We start from the raw sequence: 6,251 nt of genomic DNA on the forward strand, positions 1-6,251 counted from the left end.
ACCACCACCCTCCGGTGACGAAGGATTAACACCATCACCAAGTCCAACAAATCGGACACAACAGCTCCGATTGGTACAGAAGATCTCGTCCAAGATCGACCTACAGTTTCAGGTAACCCTCGGAACAGTTTCCAATTCAATTTTTTTTTTCGAATTTTCATGTTTTAATTCATAATTTTTTTGCATAAAAAATATTTCAAATGTTCATCTTTCAATTTCTATTTTCAAAAACTAATAATCCTTTTAATTCTTTTTAATTCTTGTCCTTATGTTTTTCCAAACTTACATATCTTCTCAAATTCTTTTCAAATCCTTTCAATTTTTTTTAACATTAACAAGTTTTTCAAAATTAAGTACTGGTGCGCGAAATTGTGATTCACTACACAACTTTGCACAACTAACCAGCAAGTGCACTGGGTCGTCCAAGTAATACCTTACGTGAGTAAGGGTCGATCCCACGGAGATTGTTGGTATGAAGCAAGCTATGGTCACCTTGTAAATCTCAGTCAGGCAGACTCAAATGGGTATAGATGATGAATAAAGCATAAAGATAAAGATAGAGATACTTATGTATATCATTGATGAGAGCTTCAGATAAGCGTATGAAGATGCCTTCCCTTCCGTCTCTCTGCTTTCCTACAGTCTTCATCCAATCCTTCTTACTCCTTTCCATGGCAAGCTCGTGTAGGGTTTCACCGTTGTCAGTGGCTACCTCCCATCCTCTCAGTGAAAATGTTCCCATGCTCTGTCACAGCATATGCCTAATCAGCTGTCGGTTCTCGGTCAGGCCGGAATAAAATCCATCGATCCTTTTGTGTCTGTCACTAACGCCTCGCCTGCTAGGAGTTTGAAGCACGTCACAGTCATTCAATCATTGAATCCTACTCAGAATACCACAGACAAGGTTAGACCTTCCGGATTCTCTTGAATGCCGCCATCAGTTCTTGCCTATACCACGAAGATTCCGGTTAAAGAATCCAAGAGATATTCACTAGAGCCTCGTATGCTTGTAGAACAAGAGTGGTTGTCAGTCACTTTGTTCATAAGTGAGAATGATGATGAGTGTCACGGATCATCACATTCATCAAGTTGAAGAACAAGTGATATCTTGGAACAAGAACAAGCGGAATTGAATAGAAGAACAATAGTAATTGCATTAATACTCGAGGTACAGCAGAGCTCCACACCTTAATCTATGGTGTGTAGAAACTCCACCGTTGAAAATACATAAGAACAAGGTCTAGGCATGGCCGTGAGGCCAGCCTCCCAATGATCAAAAGATTCAAAGATCTCAAGATGAAAATACAATAGTAAAAGGTCCTACTTATAGAAAACTAGTAGCCTAGGGTGTACAGAGATGAGTAAATGACATAAAAATCCACTTCCGGGCCCACTTGGTGTGTGCTTGGGCTGAGCAATGAAGCATTTTCGTGTAGAGACTCTTCTTGGAGTTAAACGCCAGCTTTTATGCCAGTTTGGGCGTTTAACTCCCATTTAGGTGCCAGTTCCGGCGTTTAACGCTGGGATTTCTGAGGGTGACTTTGAACGCCGGTTTGGGCCATCAAATCTTGGGCAAAGTATGGACTATCATATATTGCTGGAAAGCCCAGGATGTCTACTTTCCAACGCCGTTGAGAGCGCGCCAATTGGGCTTCTGTAGCTCCAGAAAATCTACTTCGAGTGCAGGGAGGTCAGAATCCAACAGCATCTGCAGTCCTTTTCAGTCTCTGAATCAGATTTTTGCTCAGATCCCTCAATTTCAGCCAGAAAATACTTGAAATCACAGAAAAACACACAAACTCATAGTAAAGTCCAAAAAAGTGAATTTTAACTAAAAACTAATAAAAATATACTAAAAACTCAGTTCAAACTACCAAAAACATACTAAAAACAATGCCAAAAAGCGTATAAATTATCCGCTCATCACAACACCAAACTTAAATTGTTGCTTGTCCTCAAGCAACTGAAAATCAAATAAGATAAAAAGAAGAGAATATACTATAGACTCCAAATTATCAATGAAACTTAGCTCCAAATTAGATGAGCGGGACTAGTAGCTTTTTGCCTCCGAACAGTTTTGGCATCTCACTTTATCCTTTGAAATTCAGAATGATTGGCTTCTTTAGGAACTCAGAATCCAGATAGTGTTATTGATTCTCCTAGTTAAGTATGATGATTCTTGAACACAGCTACTTATTGAGTCTTGGCTGTGGCCCAAAGCACTCTGTCTTCCAGTATTACCACCGGATACATACATGCCACAGACACATAATTGGGTGAACCTTTTCAGATTGTGACTCAGCTTTGCTAGAGTCTCCAATTAGAGGTGTCCAGGGTTCTTAAGCACACTCTTTTTGCCTTGGATCACAACTTTTATTTCTTTTTTTCTTCTTTCTTTCTTTTTCTCTTTCTCCCCTTTTTTTTTCGTTTTTCTCTTTATCTTTTTTTTTTTTGTATTCACTGCTTTTTCTTGCTTCAAGAATCATTTTTATGATTTTTCAGATCCTCAGTAACATGTCTCCTTTTTCATCATTCTTTCAAGAGCCAACAATTTTAACATTCATGAACCACAAATTCAAAAGACATATGCACTGTTTAAGCATACATTCAGAAAACAAAAAGTATTGTCACCACATCAATCTAATTAAGCTAGTTTTAAAGATGAATTCGAAATCCTGTACTTCTTGTTCTTTTGTGATAAAAACAGTTTTCATTTAAGAAAGGTGATGGATTCATATTCATAACTTTAAGGCATAGACACTAAGACACTAATGATCATAAGACACAAACATAGATAAACATAAGCATAGAACTTTCGAAAAACAGAAAAATAAAGAACAAGGAGATTAAAGAACGGGTCCACCTTAGTGATGGCGGCTTGTTCTTCCTCTTGAAGATCTTATGGAGTGCTTGAGCTCCTCAATGTCTCTTCCTTGTCTTTGTTGCTCCTCTCTCATGATTCTTTGATCTTCTCTAATTTCATGGGGGAGAATGGAGTGTTCTTGGTGCTCCACCCTTAGTTGTCCCATGTTGGAACTCAATTCTCCTAGGGAGGTGTTGATTTGCTCCCAATAGTCTTGTGGAGGAAAGTGCATCCCTTGAGGTGAATCTCTCCATCTCCCATGACTCGGAAGTGGAAGCTTTTGCCTTCCCTTTCCTCTTTCTAGAGGTTTCTCCGGCCTTGGATGCCATAAATGGTTATGGAAAAACAAAAAGCAATGCTTTTACCACACCAAACTTAAAAGGTTTGCTCGTCCTCGAGCAAAAGAAGAAAGAAGAGAGTAGAAGAAGAAGAAATGAGGAGGAAGGGAGTGGCTTTGTGTTCGGCCAAAGAGAGGGGGAGAAGTGGTGTTTAGGTTGTGTGAAGATGAAGGGGTGAAGAAGGGTTTATATAGGGGTGTTGAGGTGATTGGTGAATGGGTGAAGAAGAGAGAGAGAATGGTGGGGTTGGTGGGGATCTTGTGGGGTCCACAGATCCTGTGGTGTCAAGGAAAAGTCATCCCTGCACCAGATGGCATTCAAAATCACGTTTTGAGCCAATTCTGGCGTTAAACGCCGGGCTGGTGCCCCTTTCTGGCGTTTAACGCCAGGTTCTTGCCCTTTTCTGGCGTTTAACGCCAGTCTGGTGCCCCTTTCTGGCGTTAAACGCCCAGAATGGTGCCAGACTGGGCGTTAAACGCCCAACTGCTAGCCTCACTGGCGTTTAAACGCCAGTGAATTCTTCCTCCAGGGTGTGCTGTTTTTCTTCCTGTTTTTCATTCTGTTTTTGCTTTTTCAATGGATTTTGTGACTTCTTATGATCATCAACCTACAAAAAAAACATAAAATAACAAAAGAAAATAAATAAAATATAATCATTGGGTTGCCTCCCAACAAGCGCTTCTTTAATGTCAGTAGCTTGACAGAGGGCTCTCATAGAGCCTCACAGATACTCAGAGCAATGTTGGAACCTCCCAACACTAAACTTAGAGTTTGAATGTGGGGGTTCAACACCAAACTTAGAGTTTGGTTGTGGCCTCCCAACACCAAACTTAGAGTTTGACTGTGGGGGCTCTGTTTGACTCTGATTAGAGAGAAGCTTTTCATGCTTCCTCTCTATGATGACAGAGGGATATCCTTGAGCCTTAAACACATAGGATTTTTCATTCACTTGAATGATCAGTTCACCTCCATCAACATCAATCACAGCCTTTGCTGTGGCTAGGAAGGGTCTGACAAGGATGATGGATTCATCCATGCACTTCCCAGTCTCTAGGACTATGAAATCAGTAGGGATGTAATGGTCTTCAACTTTTACCAAAACATTCTCTACAAGTCCATGAGCTTGTTTTCTTGAGTTGTCTGCCATCTCTAGTGAGATTCTTGCAGCTTGTACCTCAAAGATCCCTAGCTTCTCCATTACAGAGAGAGGCATGAGGTTCACACTTGACCCTAAGTCACACAGGGCCTTCTTGAAGGTCATGGTGCCTATGGTACAAGGTATGGAAAACTTCCCAGGATCTTGTCCCTTTTGAGGTAATTTCTGCCTAGACAAGTCATCCAGTTCTTTGGTGAGCAAAGGAGGTTCATCCTCCCAAGTCTCATTTCCAAATAACTTGTCATTTAGCTTCATGATTGCTCCAAGGTATTTAGCAACTTGCTCTTCAGTGACATACTCATCCTCTTCAGAGGAGGAATACTCATCAGAGCTCATGAAAGGCAGAAGTAAGTCCAATGGAATCTCTATGGTCTCATTTTGAGCCTCAGATTCCCATGGTTCCTCATTGGGGAACTCAGAGGAGGTTGGTGCACGCCCATTGAGGTCTTCCTCAGTGGCGTCCTCTTCCCCTCTTTCCTCTCCAGATTCGGCCATGGTTATGGCTTTGCACTCTCCTTTTGGGTTTTCTTCTGTATTACTTGGGAGAGTACTAGGAGGGAGTTCAGTAACTTTCTTGCTCAGCTGTCCCACTTGTGCCTCCAAATTCCTAATGGAAGACCTTGTTTCAGTCATGAAACTTTGAGTGGTTTTGATTAGATCAGAGACCATGGTTGCTAAGTCAGAGGGGTTCTGCTTAGGATTCTCTGTCTGTTGCTGAGAAGATGATGGAAAAGGCTTGCCATTGCTAAACCTGTTTCTTCCACCATTGTTGTTGTTGAAACCTTGTTGAGGTTTCTCTTGATTCTTCCATGAGAAATTTGGGTGATTTCTCCATGAAGAATTATAGGTGTTTCCATAGGGTTCTCCTAGGTAATTCACCTCTTCCATTGAAGGGTTCTCAGGATCATAAGCTTCTTCCTCAGATGAAGCATCCTTAGTACTGCCAGGTGCATTTTGCATTCCAGACAGACTTTGAGAAATCAAATTGACTTGTTGAGTCAATATCTTGTTCTGAGCCAAAATGGCATTCAGAGTGTCAATCTCAAGAACTCCTTTCTTCTGACTTGTCCCATTGTTCACAGGATTCCTTTCAGAAGTGTACATGAATTGGTTATTTGCAACCATTTCAATGAGCTCTTGAGCTTCTGTAGGCGTCTTCTTCAGATGAAGAGATCCTCCAGCAGAGCTATCCAAAGACATCTTGGATAGTTCAGAGAGACCATCATAGAAAATACCTATGATGCTCCATTCAGAAAGCATGTCTGAGGGACATTTTCTGATTAATTGTTTGTATCTTTCCCAAGCTTCATAGAGGGATTCTCCATCCTTTTGTCTGAAGGTTTGGACTTCCACTCTAAGCTTACTCCATTTTTGAGGTGGAAAGAACTTTGCCAAGAAGGCATTGACTAGCTTTTCCCAAGAGTCCAGGCTATATTTAGGTTGTGAGTCCAACCATATTCTAGCTCTGTCTCTTACAGCAAAAGGGAATAGCATCAGTCTGTAGACCTCAGGGTCAACCCCATTAGTCTTGACTGTGTCACAGATTTGCAAGAACTCAGCTAAAAACTGATGAGGATCTTCCATTGGAAGTCCATGGAACTTGCAATTCTGTTGCATTAGAGAAACTAATTGAGGCTTAAGCTCAAAGTTGTTTGCTCCAATGGCAGGGATAGAGATGCTTCTCCCATAGAAGTTGGGAGTAGGTGCAGTAAAGTCACCCAGCACCTTCCTTGCATTGTTGGCATTGTTGTTGTTTTCGGCTGCCATAGGTTCTTCTTCTTTGAAGAATTCGGTTAGGTCCTCTACAGAGAGTTGTGCCTTAGCTTCTCTTAGCTTTTGCTTCAAGGTCCTTTCAGGTTCAGGGTCAGCTTTAACAAGAATGCCTTTGTCTTTG

The 6,251-nt window shown here is 41.3% G+C and overlaps 1 non-coding gene across 1 annotated transcript; it reads left to right on the top strand.

Moving 5' to 3' along the window:
- The first annotated feature begins 5,611 nt into the window (after positions 1 to 5,611).
- On the top strand, positions 5,612 to 5,719 carry LOC130942508 (small nucleolar RNA R71). Its single transcript, XR_009071075.1, has one exon. It is a non-coding gene; the product is annotated as a small nucleolar RNA R71 (small nucleolar RNA).
- Positions 5,720 to 6,251: the final 532 nt, after the last annotated feature.

This window comes from Arachis stenosperma, chromosome 7 (genome assembly GCF_014773155.1).
Source record: "Arachis stenosperma cultivar V10309 chromosome 7, arast.V10309.gnm1.PFL2, whole genome shotgun sequence".
NCBI lineage: Eukaryota > Viridiplantae > Streptophyta > Magnoliopsida > Fabales > Fabaceae > Arachis > Arachis stenosperma.